Source organism: Neomonachus schauinslandi, chromosome 7 (genome assembly GCF_002201575.2).
Source record: "Neomonachus schauinslandi chromosome 7, ASM220157v2, whole genome shotgun sequence".
NCBI lineage: Eukaryota > Metazoa > Chordata > Mammalia > Carnivora > Phocidae > Neomonachus > Neomonachus schauinslandi.
This window is the reverse complement of record NC_058409.1, coordinates 4,157,543-4,173,935: the sequence shown is the minus strand read 5'-3', so window position 1 is coordinate 4,173,935 and position 16,393 is coordinate 4,157,543. Positions and strand designations below refer to the sequence as shown.

Below are 16,393 nucleotides of genomic sequence, written 5' to 3'. Positions count from 1 at the left end.
GAAAATCTAAAAACACTTAAAAATGTTGAAAGACTAGAACCACAAATGCTTTCCATCTAGATTCAATGGTTGTTAATGTTTTACCCTCTTTGCTTTTTCTCCTTCTCTCCCTCCTCCCAACATACCAAAATACACCAGTTTTGAAAATAACTTACTAATATGACATCATGATCTCTAAATACTTCAGCACAAATCTCCTAAAAACAAGGACAATCTCCTATATAACCACAACGCCACCATCACACCCAAGAAAATTAACAATCATTCTACAATCACAGCTAATATCCAAGCCATATTTACATTTTCCCAATTGTCTCCTAAAGATTTCTAGGCAATTCCCCCATGATCTAATCAAGGTTTGTAGATTCCACCTGGAGGTTCATCTCGAAACTCTCCCCCACTCTAACTTCGGTTTGGTTTTGACCTATGAAGCTGATTTTTCAAGAATCCAGGCCAAGTAACTTCAAGAAGGTCACCCATTCTTCATTTGTCTGATTGTATCTGGATGGTGTTCTTTAACATTTGCTTTTAAGCCTGTATTATCCTTAAAATGGAAGTTAGGTCTGGAGACTCGATTAGGTTTAGGTTAAACATTTTTTTTTTTTTGCAGGAATACTTTGCAGGCATCTCAGAAAAATGTTCATGCATCCGGTTTTTCCACTAGTGGAGATGCTGAAGGTGATGACTTGGTTGAGAAAGTGACTGCGAAACCTCCACAGAGAATGGTCTGCCCGGAAACGGAGATTGAGGCCGAGTTCACAGGCTAATGTTCTATGACAGATGCAATCCTATGACTGCAAAAAAGGCGGGGGAAAAGAATTGAAGCAGAAAAGGAGGGAAAATGAATGCAACGTGGTTTGTTGCCAAGCTGGTCATGGTTTTGTAGGCAGCCCCACTTGCTCACGTGGGGCGTCTTTGGAGGTGCTCTATGCACCGTTTCATATGGGAAGAGTTGTTCTCTGGCACAAAGCCCACAGCGTGTAAATGCCCCTGTACTTCTGGATTGTTTCCAGTGCCTCCGGGCAGCCACTGGGAAAGCCAGGGCTTCTGTGGGTCCCACTGTGTTTGACTTGGGTATGGAGCTTCTGTAGACCTTTCTGGTGTAACGACAGCCTTGCCAAAGGCACAGATGTCTATCATTGTAGGAGGTGAGGTGACGAGATGGAGCCTGGAGCTTTGCATCCATCACGGGGACCTCACCAGGGCAAGCGGGTCCTGAGAGGCAGGCAGGCAGGGCCAGACAGACGCATCTGTGGGAATGGGCATACACTGGACCCAATGCCCAAAGGAACATCTTTCTCTTTGAAACTAGTAATGATCTGTGGAGTGACAATTTGCCCCATAGGAATATCCTGTTGCCCAACTATTTTTATGTACTGGTTTTACTACCCACCGATTATTCTTGCCTGAACCACTTGTTACATCGGGAGTTGCAAGGTATGGGGCTAGTCGTACCCACTGCAACTGTACTAGGCTGTCATTTCTTCTAGGCTCCTCCGGAACACAACTAGGAATATATTTATGTATACAGGGATATATATATAGGGATTATTATATAGCGATTATGTATCTCTCTATATAAATATATACATTTTAATTTCCCCTTCTTTCTTACACAAATGCAGAACACTGTATATTCTTTGTCTCGATTTTTTTTTAAAGATTTTATTTATTTATTTGAGAGAGAGAATGAGAGAGAGCACGAGAGGGAAGAGCGTCAGAGGGAGAAGCAGACCCCCCGCTGAGCCGGGAGTCCGATGTGGGCCTCGATCCCGGGACTCCAGGATCATGACCTGAGCCGAAGGCAGTCGCCCAACCGAGCCACCCAGGCGCCCTCTTTGTCTCGATTTTTTTCTTTTAATAACATATACACAAGGAATTGTTCCATACTCATTCATAGATTTAAGTCAAATGCTAAAATCCATTAACTATTTACTACATATGTGTGTCCAGTGTATTAGTCAGGGTAGGCCAGGCAAGGTTGTAGTAACAAACGAACCCCCAAGTCTTTACAAATAAAGTTTGGCGTCTTGCTCACATAAAGTCCTGTGTGGGGTAGGACACCTCCTGTGTCTTAAAGCCATGTGACTTGGAACAGATGTCCCCCATGGTCACCAGGCTGAGTAGTCATGCCAGAGCCCAGTCCCGTGGCCCCAAGCCAACACAAGGGAGGTTGGAAATGTGTCTCATTCTTCATGAAGAGGAAACAGAAATGGCATTTGGTGAAATATATAGTATTGTCTCTGCCACTCCAGACTTCACGTTCATTCTCTCATGGAAATCCCACCACAGCTCTACAAGGGAGGTACTTTTATTATCCCCATCTTACAGCAAAGGACACTGAGGCTTCAAGCTTCTGTATGCCTTTCAAAATCATAGTGTTCCTGTGTGTCGGGATTAATTTCAGATCCAGGTGTATCTGGTACTGTCCATTAAAAAAAAAACACAGCAAACCCATTTCATCCATGCACAAAAGCAAAATTCACAGAAACGTTGGAGATCAGAGCGAGTGGTGTAGGACAACAAATATTTAGGCTTAGGATTAAGAAGCTATTTCTTACCAAAAAAGTGCAAAATAAAAATGAAATCCCTGGAACAATAAAGACTAAAACATCACAGGACACAATGTTTCAGTAACACTGGATGATAAAACAGCTTTATTTATAATTTCTGAATCAAGAGCTAATGTTATACACATTTCTTAATGTACAAAGTGGGACTGTAAACATTTTTTTCTTCCTCTTCCTAAGTAAGAGCATTGTATGTTCAGTGCATGAGAGAAATAATGACTCTTTCAAAACCATTTGGGATAGTTCTGAGGAATTAAGCCAAGTGAGCTCCAGAGATTTTAAAGTTGAAAAATCTTTCTTTTAGAGGAGGAAATAAATAAAATTTAAAGTCTTTTGGACAGTGTGTTTAGTCCCACATTATTTATTATATTTGTATACTATCTATCATTAGATTTATTGCCTAAGATTGGGTGCAACAATGCTGGATCCCAGTGTATGTTTTTAGTAAGTGATTGCGGCAAAATGAACAAAAGTCACAAAACTAGGAACTCCACTTTAAATGAAGCGTTGGCCATCCATATACGCAAGGGACTGCAGATTCCATGAAAAGGTAAGATGGTTCCGGAAGGTGACTGTTCTAGAACAAGGCAAAGCTCACCCTTGCCTGTGAGTGTGAAGCAAACTCATCCTGGCTGTTGATCCATCTCAGTTTTCACAATAATGCCTTGCAAGCATCAACCTCTTGTCAGTGGTTTCCAAACATCTTGGACCCTAACTACGGTAAGAAATATTATTAGCCGTGTATTCACACAGCCACTCACAGATGCAGTTTCATGAGACGTAATACAAGCAAAACACTCTGACCCTCTCCCCTCAACCTACTCTATCCCCTCCTTTCCCCCAAATGCGGGCATGCTTGCACTCATACCCTATAAGACTGGCGGTGTGAAGTCCCTAAGCTGTCACTGCTTACTGCTTTGGCTGGCCAATCAAACCAGCCTGTGTCAATTACCTATTCTCTCTCTTTGCTCCACAGCTCCCAGAAGGAGGAGAGGCTCAGTGCTTGGAGAAGGTACTGTCACCCCAGAATCAGTAACCAAACCCTGGAGCCTGGAGGACTCAGTGCTATTTATAGAAGCCGCCACTACTCCTTTAATTCCATCCTCACAAATGTTCAGGTTCACTTAGCATGTTGACACATCACTAGGATTGCCAGATTTAGCAGAGCAAAGCAAGCAAACAAAACCAAGACGCCCAGTTACATTTGAATTTCAGATAAACAATAATTCTTTAGTGTATGTCTTCTGCAATAACAATAATTCCTTGTTTATCTGAAGTTCACATTTAACTGGGTGTTTTGTTTTGTATCCGACAACCCAAGTGGCTGCATACCCTGTTTCCCTTTGAACATCTTAAATCTTAAGGATAGATCTAGGCTGGACAGGATGCGGGCATTGCTCTTGGGAGGGGGAACATTCTGGCTTAGCCGCCTTCTGCTCTCCTCAGTTTTAATTGCTGGCGACGTGCCCCACAGCCCCCTTCAGGGTTCTCCCGCCCAGCAGTCACCCTTGGATAGGCAAGGTTGCTCAAGCCCTGCTCCTGGAGTCTCCATAAGGGATCCTCTCCGTGAGGGACAGCCTACAGGGAGGACAGAGAATTGTGTCCTACTCCACGCCTCCCGAGTCGACCTCGCCAGCCTCCTTCCTGCTTCCAAGTCTATGTATCTCGAAGATACATGCTTGCCTTTCCCTCAAAGCCTCTTCATCCCCTGAGGATTAGCACCTTTGGACTTGGTTTTTCTTCTCATTACTGCCCCCCCCCCCACACACCACCCCAAGACAACTGGTCACTGCCTGAAATTGCTCACAAATGGATGGTTTAGGGAGGTGCTGGATCTTCTCTGCCTCTGTGCCTCACGTTTGATCAACGGCAAGAATAAATCTCACCTCCCGGTAAAGGCTTTGAGTCTGAGGAGTGAGCTTGGGGGCCTTCCAGGGCCTCCCTCCGTGGCTTGGGTTGGGTTGTGAGGTAGTCACTGTGTTTCTTCAGTGGGCGGTGAGCAGCACAAGGACAGGGGCTCCACATTTGTGGAATTAGTACATGAAGGAGAGTCTGCTGCAGGTGGACAGAGAGGGGCGGTTGAAAAGTATGGGCCATGATCCTTACTGTCCCTTCCTTTTGCTTTCTAAGACCTTTTCAGGAAACACACCTTCCTCCTTCTGATTGCCGAGATCCATCAAGACTTGTTGCCCAGGCCACAGTTTCTTCCGGGGCCTTCTCTCCCCTCGTTAACGCTTACTTATCCAGACCTTTCTGCCAGGGCCGTCTGGGTTGTCCCAAGTGCTATTAAAAAAAAAAAAAACACAACAAAACTGATGTCCAAATGGCTGCCACTGGGATAAATCTGCAATTCCCTATTAAAAAAAAAACAACAACAAAACCCTCATAGACGTTTATGAAGTTCTGCTATTTGGGGCTAGCACTGTTAGGGTCACGTAAGGTTAAGACACAAGTACCTGCATTCAAGACTCATAGTGGAAGTCAGGATTTGAATACATTGCAAAGCCCTTTCAGGACGACCCTAAAAGACTAGGAGATAATAAGATGCCTTTTACACGGCTTCTAAAGCTCATCTAATGATGTGGAATCAGAGCATTTGATCAGATTTTCCCTAAAGTTTCCTTACTTGTTCCAAATAGATTGTTCAAATTTTATATAATAAAATAACAAGATACTGTGTTCACTCTGCGCCAGGCAGGATTGCTGGCAACTCCTCCGGTCTTCGTAAGAATTCCACGAGATCTTCGTTTCCCCCTCTGCAGGTGGGGCAATTTAGGCGTGGGGTTGACAACCAGCCCACGCACAGCACCCCACGCTGGAGCTGGTATATAAACCCGAGGCAGCAGGCTGCCACGTGCACACAACACACGTCCATCCTAAGTCTCTGCGGGCCTTCACGCAGGCTTTCCCACACTTACTTTTCAGGTTGCACTTCCTTGCGTTGTAAACGGGGAGACCATATACTGTTCTTGGAAAGCCTCTGCTATTTTCCATTACCCTACAAACTGGGTCCTCTGGGTTCAAACTGGCACAATTTTGCAGCCCAGTTTCTAACATTTTAGAAACTATGTATCTATGGAACAATGGCTGTATCTCTTTCTAGGGATTTGGTTTACTGGAATCCGTAAATTTCACTCAGATTTTAAGCCCAAAGTCCTGCCTCATTCACTATGTCATGTTTCTTTCCTCATTTACTCAAAATTGATCAGGTTAAGTCTTCAACATTCTCTGTCTCTCTCCTACCCTTCTTTCTTGGTTTTGATTCCACAGCTTCCCAAGCAGGGTTTCCACACCGCGCTTCACTAAAACTTTGGTTTCCTCAGTGGCTGCTCACATCTAGCTACATCTTACAGCCGTTCACAGTCCACTCCAGTCTCCGCTGGGGGCTGGGTGGAACTGAAGAAGAGGGGAAGGAGTAAGACCAGGGACGACAGCTGCACCGCGACGAATTCCAACACAAGGCAAAGAAGAACCAGTGCTGACAACTACCGTGGTTTCAAGGAGGGAGTGGCATTTGAGCTGGTAATGGAAGACTTCCGAAGATTTTCTGGGGGAAAGAGAAGCACAAAGTAGAGCCCAGGCTGCGGGAGGGAGATGAATTCGGAGTCTCCGTGTCCCTCAGAGCAAAGATCCCTGGTCTCTTCCCTGGAATGAAGTGCCTAGGTATTGTCAAAGTCCAGAAAAGAGTAAATTATTTTTTTTTTCTTAGGATATTCTCCTCACTCTAGGTTGTAGCTGAGTATATCTGATCTATTTAATACATATGTGTATGTATAAAATAGCATGTAGACACAAACACACACCCAATTCTCTGCTGAAATTCCAGTTGTTCTTTCCCACTCAAGAAAGCATGTTAAACACAAGCATGTGGGGCGCCTGGATGGCTCAGTAGGTTAAGTGTCGGATTCCTGGTTTCAGCTCAGATCACGATCTCAGGGTCAGGGGATCTAGCCCCGTGTCAAGCCCTGCATAAGGCTCTATGCTCAGTGCAGAGGCTGCTTGAGATTCTCTCTCCCTCTCCCTCTGCGCCTCCTACTTGTGTGCATGCTCTCTCTCTAATAAATAAATAAATCTTAAAAAAAAAAAAGAATGCAAGCATGCAATCCTGGTATTTCCATAGACATGATCTCACACGGGTCTGATTATTCAGCAGGGTCAATCATCTGAAAAGGTCAGCCCTTTAACAGGTACTAGGAATCAATCAGTGTGTGACACAACACAGAGGTGACTGCCACGCTGCAGTGAGACATTTGGGAGGCGCAGGAAAGGATTATTAGCTCCCAGAAGCCTGTGGCTTTCTTTTTTTCCTTCAACAGCTTCCAGATGATTCCTAACGAGTATTTGCAGGGGTGCTGGGCTGCCTTTAACTTACATTCTTCCAATTCCAAAGTAGCCTATGGTGGGGGTGTGGTGGAGTGGGGGGAAATGGGACACATGTGGACACCTTGTCCCAGAGTAAGATGGAGAACAGTGAATCACACATCTAGCAAAAGATCAGAGATGGTCCTTTGAAAGATTTATGTATGTCCTTTCCTTTTTATGACTAATAAAGATCATTACTAAAAGTTATTTAAAATGTTTCCAATAATTAGAAATGGTTATTCTGGTTTAAAACCCATTTCAAAAAAGATAAGGGAATTATGGTAAGGTTATAATGATAGTTTGGGGGTAATAGTTGTAATCGTCTTCTCCCAAGCACTTTGAACGGCTCCTGTATGAGGAGCTTTGAAGGATTTGGTTGGGGTGTGTGAGCGCTGGTCGCTGCAGTCAGGACCTTTAGAGTCCAAGAACCCTGACACAAAAACCAGCGTAGATTATAAGGAGTAGGAATATTCCTGTTTGAACTTGGCTCTGCTTGAAGTAAAGCATGCATGACCCCAAACCAGGAGTTACTCTCTCCTTCCCTTTAAGACCTTGTTGGTGACCCACTGAACCCCTGGAGATATTCTGGATTCATTTCTTTTGTCCCTCTAAACACTTCTTCAGTACTTCAGTTTTTTACTTGAAAATTTCTTTGTTCTTTTTGAGAATAAGTCTCCTCTTTCCCTGTGACTGATACATCCTGAAGGCAAAAGGTACTTCTGCTTTGGACAGTGCTCCCTTGACTGCTCCCTCGCCCTCTCCTCCGCTCTCCCAGCTACACCCACCATCCGTACAGGCTCAGTACAGGGAAAAAGGCTCCTGGCATCAGGAGTCAAGGTTTCTCACTCACTAGGTAACTGGACAACCCTCACTAATGGAGATGGTCTATGGAAATGCTGGCCCAAGCTCCTCTTGGTTTGAATGCAAATTCACAGATTTAAAAACAACCCAGTGATAGTCAGAACTTGTAATTGTTAAAGAAAGGTGTTTAAAGGCAGACCAGCTTTCACTATGGCCTAATCATACTTTGAGAGCCCTGAAAAAGGGACAGGCCAGATGAGAAACAGGAGTAGCTTCCTAAGGGGGCAAGGGGGAAGGTGGGCCTCAGGGCTTTCTCTCTTCTCAGATGGAGAGGGCATTAAGTGATCTCCCACGAAAACTCAATGTGACCACGACCCTGGCACTTTCCGATTGCTATCTGTAAACTTCTAAACCCCATAGATATTTACATTGCTGTCTGTAGTTTTAAAAGAGTTCTCACAGCCTTGGTTTCATTTGATCCTCATGAATACCTTGCCAGGGGTGAAGGATACATTTCATTATCTGCACCTTGGAAAAGGTAACCAAATCTTCCACCACGAAAATCAGAGGAGCCAGGAGCCGAGCTGGCATTAAACAAATTACAAATTTGTTTTAACTGAATTAAACAAATACAGAAATATATGAGTGTTTTAAGGTAAACAGGTCTCTGCCCTAAAGAAACTCATAGTCCATTTGGGGAGAAATGCTCAAAATTAAAATAATTTAACAATACAATTTAATAAGGAAAGACCAGATACAAGAGGGTCAGTGCATCCTTCACTGTGAAATGAAATGAAGAAAGTGCTATGATTCTAAGTGTACTTAAGCAGCTTTCATCCCATAACTGAATTGAAATCCCCAGTGTACTTCACCTGCCACCTAACCTTCATCTCAAGTCTCTGCTTTATATTCCAGGTTTTACTAGGATTCCTCACGTGTCTATCAGAAGTCCAGCTTTACACTTAGCTATGGTGATGTCTGAGCTTGTCACATCCTCTTCAGTCCTGTATTTGCAGTGCAACCTCTGGTGCTCCGCACCCTCCTGCCGTTTTTTTGTTTGTTTTTTGTTTTAAGCCACAAGGAACATGAAAAAGGGAGTGGGGGATATCTGTGTTCGGTGTTCCAGAAAAGCCCACCCTCACCTCCTGGATTTGCTGAAGGGAGTAGAGTTTAGAGAATGGTGTGGTGACTCATGAATCAGATACTAAGAAAGACATTTAGGAGGAGGGTGTTTTAGGAAAGAATACCGACCTGGCCAAAGAGAGAGTGAGAGAAGACAAAGCCAGAACATGCCCACAGTCAGGACTATCTTCACCTGACAGAAGAATCATGGTGTGATAATTATGTGTGTATGGAGAGGGATAACTAATAGGGATGACAGATCATTTAAAATTGAGATTTCCAAAAATCTAGGATGGCACTGGGTATCAATGCTCTCCAGAAAACACAAATTGTCCCCAAACGCCTCCTCCTTCATCTGGGGATTCTGTGGCCTTTTCTGTGGAGACTATGGTCTTGTCTTATTCACTCCTTATATCACATTGGCAAAAACAGATACAAAAGTCTCTAGTCTACTCCTAAGTACTAATGTATTCTGAAGGCAGAGCATGGGCAGCAAGACCAGACTTCTGGCCTAACACCTGCAATGTGTCAAATGAGCACAAAGACAGACTTAAAAGGCAAATAACAAACTGGGAAAATATTGGCAACATAAGTAACAATATTTTATTTTATAGTCTTTTTTTTTTTTTAAGATTTTATTTATTTATTTGAGAGAGAGCATGAGAGGGGGAGAGTCAGAGGGAGAAGCGGACTCCCTGCTGAGCAGGGAGCCTGATGTGGGACTCGATCCCGGGACTCCAGGATCATGACCTGAGCTGAAGGCAGTCGCTTAACCAACTGAGCCACCCAGGCGCCCCTTATATTATATTCTATAAAGAGTTCTAGCAAATGAGTGACATGAATATAAAGGATAAAAGTAGGCAATTCACAAAAGTGACATAAAAACAGGTTCCATGCGGGATGCCTGGGTGGCTCAGTGGTTAAGCATCATGATCCCAGGGTCCTCGGATTGAGTCCCGCATCAGGCTCCCTGCTCAGCAGGGAGGCTGCTTCTCCCTCTGCCTGCAGCTTCCCTTGCTTATGCTCTTCCTCCCTCTCTCTCTGACAAATAAGTAAATAAAATGCTTTTTTTTAAAGATTTGATTAGATTAAGATTTAAGATTTTAAGATTTGACTATCACTGGGTTGTTTTGTTTTTTAAGATTTGATTATTTCTGGATGTTTTAATTTTTTCATTTTGCTTATTTATGGTTTACTGTTTTTCTGTAATGAATGTCCATTTCTTTTATAATAATTTAAAAAACCGGGTAATTACATGAAAATAAAAGGACAGAAGTAAAGGCATTAATAAATTCTGAATTCACTGGAATTAAACTGTAACTGATCATTAATAAATGAACAAATCATAAAGTGCTAGCATTTACCTTGAATTAATTAGATTTAGTTTTTCTGCCATCAGAAGTAATAAGGCCTAGAATAAAAAGTGACTTGAGTTATAGAAAAAAGTCACAATTCAGGCTGTCTTTGAACTGTGAAATCTGTACCTGTTACGTGTTTATATTTGTGGGGCCTAGAAGACATTTGGAAGGATATCCACTAAATTTAAAAGCGGTCCCCTTCAGCAGGTGGGATTAGAGGAGGAAGGAAGGTAAGTTTTTCTTGACGCTAGTCTGTATTGTTTGACTTATTAGAACAAGCATGCAAAAATCTAAGTATCTTTCCAAAGCACATTATGAATATTTAGAAATATGAACAGTATCTATGGTATGTTGAGAAAAAAAAATCAGAATGCAAAATATACTAGATCATGTATCTACATGTGAGAAAGGCCTGGGTGGGAATACTCTATCATGAAAATAGTTGTTCATTTATTAGATCATTTATTCCACAAATATTTGTTGAGCACCTACTAAGGGTCAGGCACCTGGGATATGGCAAGGAATCAAGTAGCCAAATATGGCTCCCCTCATGGAATTTATATTCTAGCAGGAGTAGACAGTCAGTAAGTAGCAAGCACAGTAAATATGTTAGTTGGTAAGTGAGTGCTATGGAAAAACTGGAGCTGATTAACATAGACTAGCACTGCTGTGAGTGAGGAGGAGGGTTACACGGGTTGGTCAGGGAAGGCCTGACTGAGGTGACATTTGAGAAAAGGTTTGAAAGAGGTGAGGGAGTGAATTAGGCAAATATCTAGAAGAGCTTTATAAGCAGAGCGGACAGCCAGTGTCAAGGCCCTGAAATGGGTTCAAGGAAAACCAACGAAAGCAGTGTGGCTGAGTCAGAGATAAGCAGGGCAGTTAGTTGGTGTTGGGCTCTGTAAGGAGTTTGGCTTTTTACTCCAAGTAAACCGGGCAACCACTGCGTGGTTTTAAGTGGAGAAATGCCGGGATCCCTTTGGCTGTTGTATGGACATTAGGCTTTTGGGGGAGGGGCAGTATTGCAGAGACCTGGTTGTTTGGGTGAGGGATGCAGGGTGCTGTGGGGATGCTGAGGTGTTGGATACTAGATATAGTTTGAATGCAGAGTCAACAAAATTTCCCAATTGGGTAGAGGATGTGAGAGAAGTGTATGAGGATGGCTCTTAAGGTTTAGGCCTGAGTGAAGGAAGTGGAGTTGCCATTAACTCAGATGAGAAAGGCAGCTGGATGGAGGTTTGAGCTGGGGAAAGAACTTATTTGTGGACCTGTTATGTTTGAGTGTAACAGCAATATAAACTCTGTTTTAAGAATGTTTCTAATATTATGATGACATCTTTCCAAATAAATCATTTCAAGACTCCTGATTCAGCAATTATTATGTTCCCAGTACTGAAAATATGCGTTAGTCACTGCTAGTAATCTGGAGAAATCATGGGAACAGAAGATATGCCAGAAGACTGGAGCCTAGATTCCAGTTTTCAAAAACGGGGAAAAAACGGAGGGCTGCAAATCCGTCCACAGTCCTGGCAATATTCTGGAACATGTGAACTCCAAAAATCAGTTATAGCTCCTCTTGGATTCAGCTTGGAGTTGAGCAAGTCAGACCAATATATGTAGTAGGAAAAACCCAGGCTTTTCCCTTCCATGTCTTCTTTCCTATTCTATAGAACTCTTCACTTCTGATAACTTCTGACACCAAATATGTGGGGTTTTTTTCCCCCCCAACCTAGCAATTTTCTGACACCAGCTGGTTGTCTCACAATTTGACTCAATTCTGACACTATCTACCTGGAGATAGCTAGCATCAGATCCCCCAGTCCCAAGAGACTGACCACACTTCAGATACCAATCACATGTAGCGGGTCCCCAAGTTACCCACAACTTCTGTCTGACTTGGCTCCTCCCCTTGGATTTATTTGCTAGAGCAGCTCACAGAACTCAGGAAAGCACTTATTTACAGTCACCAATTTATTAAAGGACATAATAAAGGATACAGATGAACAGCCAGATGAAGGGATACAAGAGGGTGGGGTGTGGGAGGGTGCCAAGTACAAGAGCTTGGAACCAATGCAACCACAGCCAACGACCAAATATTAGAACAGAAGATGCTCCTAGTGCTCTTATCACTCAGGAAATTCCGAGGGTTTTAGGAACTTTGCGCCAGGAATGAAATGAAGACCAAATATACATATTCCTTCTTATAAATCGTAACATCTCATAAGGTAGGCCAGAAGACTGAAGCCTAGGTTACCGTTTTCAGAAAGGAGGTAAAAACAGAGGCTGCCAGTCCGTTCACAGTCTTGGCAAGAGTCTAGGGCATGTCATTAAGGGGAGGACACATGAACTCCAAAAACGAGCAGTAGCTCCTCTTGGATTCAAGTTGCACTCAAGAGCAAGTCAGGCCAAAATATTTAGGAAAAAAAGGGGGGGCGGGGCCATTTCGGGACTTGCAAGTCCGCCGCAGGAATGGGAAGGTTTCTTCGGAAAGGTCTCGGGCGGACCGCGAGGGCGGCAGCCCCGGGCGGTGCTGCCTGCTGCTCGGGGCTGCGGCCCAGGCATCAGCGCCGCGCGCACGGATACTCGTGGAGCGCGTAGCACGGCGGGTACAGCGAGCACAGAAGGCGGGGGGGGGGGGGGGGGTTCATTCTGGAGCGCTCTTACCCTGTCCCTTCTCTTTCCTCACCCAAGGAAACGTCCTGCTGGACGAGGGAAGCCGCGAGGAAAAGTAAGCGATGAACACAGTGAAACTTCCCTCCGGTTCCGCGACGGAGCTGCCGGCACAGGAACGGTTAACGCAGGCCTCGGCGCTTCCCGCATTGTATCTCGCCGGGAGGACCCACAGCCGCAGGGCCGAGCTGCCGGGGCCTCGGGCAGCACCGGGTCCGCCGGCGGTTGCTAGGCGACCGGAGGCGGGCCGGGAGCCAAGCTCCCCTGCCCCCTCCCGCCCCAGTCCCACCCCGCCGGGCCGGCCGGGCGTCGACACCCGCAACCGGCGAGGCGCCGCGGCGCATGCGCTCCTCCTACGGCGCAGCGCGGAGTGACGCGCTCCCCTCGCCGCCGTGCTCTGTGCCCCGCCCCCTCTTGTGCTGTCGCCCCGAGCTCAGTTCTCTTCCACACCCGGGCCTGCCCACACCGCGTCTCCAGTCTTGTGGACAGTGCAGACCCGCGTCCCGCGCTCCCGCGGTGGCGGTGGTGATGGGCGGGGGGAGCGGGCGGGGGGGGCTGGAAGAATGAGGCGGGACGAAGGGAGGGGGCAGCTGCCGCGGACTCACTTCCGGAGCACGGGCGGAAGTGGCTGCAGTGGATGGGGGCGGGGGAGGGAAGGAGCGCGAGGGGAGGGCCCGGCCGCCGGGGGTCGAGGGGGTGGGGCCTGGGCCGCTGGTCGGGACCCGGCTTGGGGCCTGGACTCCGACCTGGGAGGGCCACGGCTTCCAGCTGAGACCAGGCGGGCGGGATCCAGGTAACGACCCAGCGCAGATGGGGTGAGGGTCGTCCGGGCGGTAGAGGGGTGGGGGGGTCAGAGTCTAGGAGGGTCGCAGTGTCACTCCCTTTCCCCGTGAACACGGAGCGTGGGGCTCGGAGGAGAAGAGTGGGAGGAGTTAAACTGGGGGGGGGGGGGCATGTGAACGCCACGCCCCTACAGGAAGGAAGGGGGTGTGTGTGTGTGTTTGGGAATAAATTTAGAAGGGAGGGGGCGACTGTGTGTGTGTGTGTGTGTGTGTGTGAATAAACTTAGAAGAGAGGGGGCGACCGGGGTGGGCTTCCCAACTGAGAAACTGGAACAGTCTGCAGCTGTTGCCGGCAGGACTCGGGCCTCTCTTCAGGAGAGCGCGCTCAGTGGCCCTGGGAAGGAGTTTGAGATTAGGAATTCCATCCCTGGCACAGTTTTGGAAGCAGAGGGGGAGGCGAGGGTGAAGGGAAAGCAGCAAAGAATGCATGTGGAAGGTGCCAGCGTCTGGGTCTGGAATGGATTTAGTTCGCTCTGGGAGAGCTGACCCTGCGATTAAAACACTGAACACTCTAAGAAGCTTGGGAGATGGAGGAGATTAGTGTGTGGCGCTAACAAGACAAGAGGGAGGCGGAAGAAGGATGTTCTTTTCTGTGTTTCTTAGAAGACAGTCTGCATTGATGGTAGAGCAGGGTAAAGGAATCTAATTTTTTTTAGGTAAGGGACCTGGTCTTAGGAATCCATTTGGGTATATAATAGATTAGAAAGTGTCGTAATGTTTAAATATTCCACAGGTTAACACTGAAATCAGCCTTCTGGCCATGCCGGTTCTATGGCCTGTTTCTTCTCATGAACCCCAGCAGAAGACGGACCGGCCAGTCCTCACAGTGGATGACGTCCCTTTCCTGAGCAAGAGATGGGATAGAACCTGGGATCTGCCCAACACCAGACTCTGGGCTTAATAAGCCAGCTGAATGAAGGAATGTAACAGACCCCTGGGAGGGACACTGAACCCTGCAGTGGGGGGGGAGGGGCGTGGACATACCCCTTCCCCCCCAGACTCCTCCCCCTCAGAGTCCACTCAGCCATGGACTTTGGACCTGGATAAGAGGAGAGAAGCTGCACTTTGTCTGGTGTATCTGATTTGGGATTCTAAGTTTTGGAAATGGAGTGCTGGAAGGGGGTTTGATGATCTCCAGGGGAGCAGCTGAGAGAAGAAAGGTAAGGTTCCTGCCTCACTTCCCACGGGGTGTCTGGCTGCTGTCGTGCAGAGAATGTTGAGTGGGGCAAACCCGGGGACGCTGCCATTTAGGACGTGCCTGATGAGAACCCTACCCTGATGGGTACGCAGGAAGCTTCACCTCTGTTCCACTCTCTCAGGGTGCAGACTGTTCCCAGCCTGTCTTTACCCAGGCAGAAGGAGTACCTTGTAAGGGGTTGTGTGCAATGCAGTTGTGAAGTTAGGCCTAGGAGAACGTGAAAAGGATTCAGGCTTCTGAGGAGAGGTTAGATTAGAGATTGGATTATTTATAAGGGCCAACACTGAGTCCACACATTTTGGGCTAAGTAGTACTCTAGGATGGATTACCTAGGCAGAGGCAGGCTGCTGTGTTTTGGGGGAACTAACTAATAGAACTGCCTTGGGGGAGGGTAGAAGATGGTCTAGATAACTTCCTAAATTGTCTCTCTTCCTCCTGCCTCTAAAGGGGGTTTAGGCCATGAAACCTTATGCAGATAGCGGAGGAACAGAATACAGGTTTGAGATCAGTTGAATTTTTGTTCTAGCTCTGACTTTCTTAGTGTGCAACCCTAGGTATATAGGTTAAGCTCTGCCATGTTCTGTTCACCTGTAAGATGGGGATAACTAACTTTACAGGTCCCTCACAGGTTGTTACAGGAAGCAAATGAAATGACAGATTTTGAAAAGTATCCAGGGCCGTGTCCATGGAAAACAGTACCATTGACGTTGCTTCATGATGCTTGTATAATTAGTACATCCAAAAAAACTCTGAATTAGGAGTTCTGTTCTTTTATTGAATTAGTGTATTGGCAAAAGCCTCGGATGTCCTCAATTAAAAGCCTGGCCTGAATTTGTCTCATCTTGTTCCTGTTAAACAATACCTGGGACCATCAAATGGTGGAAAAGGTGTATGGGTCCTAGGAGAACTTAGATGGAGGGATTCTGGTCCTCAGGGCTCTCCACACTTGTGAAAAGTGTCCCTCTTTGGGGTAGCAGATTAAAGAGGGGTGGAGGAAAGTCCAAGTCTCAAGGGCCAAGTGTGTGGTTAGGAGACGGAGCTCCATTTCTTGGAGTAAATGCTGGGCCTTTTCTTCCTGTGCCATATCCTGGTATTCTCTCCTGCTCTTGAAGATGACAGGTTTTTTTGGACTGCCATCTCTTAGCCTTTATATTTTTGCAGGCTCTCTTTCCAAAGACCTATTCATAGTTACCTTCTCACCTCCTTCCTGCTCCTTCCTTGAACTCCAGTTTACCTACGCCAAGATACCTGCTTTTCTCAGTGACAACAAACAGAAAGGAGGTGTGTTGGGAATTTTGATAGACAGTGGGGTACGGTGGCCTGGGGGCACAGGGCAGGAAGCTTGGCTTCTAGCATCTCCTTGCCTCTTACTAGCTGTGTAATACCTGGAGCTCACATTCATTGGGGTTGGCAGCAGTAACTAAGGTCATTTGCAAGCTGAAAATCATATATTTATGACTTGTTTCTTTTTTT

The 16,393-nt window shown here is 46.1% G+C and overlaps 1 long non-coding RNA gene across 1 annotated transcript; it reads right to left on the bottom strand.

Moving 5' to 3' along the window:
• Nucleotides 1-2,637: 2,637 nt before the first annotated feature.
• LOC110581165 lies at nt 2,638-13,214 on the bottom strand. Its single transcript, XR_002480378.2, has 3 exons — nt 12,875-13,214; nt 4,457-4,853; nt 2,638-3,285 (listed from the first exon to the last, which is right to left on the bottom strand). It is a non-coding gene; the product is annotated as an uncharacterized LOC110581165 (long non-coding RNA).
• Nucleotides 13,215-16,393: the final 3,179 nt, after the last annotated feature.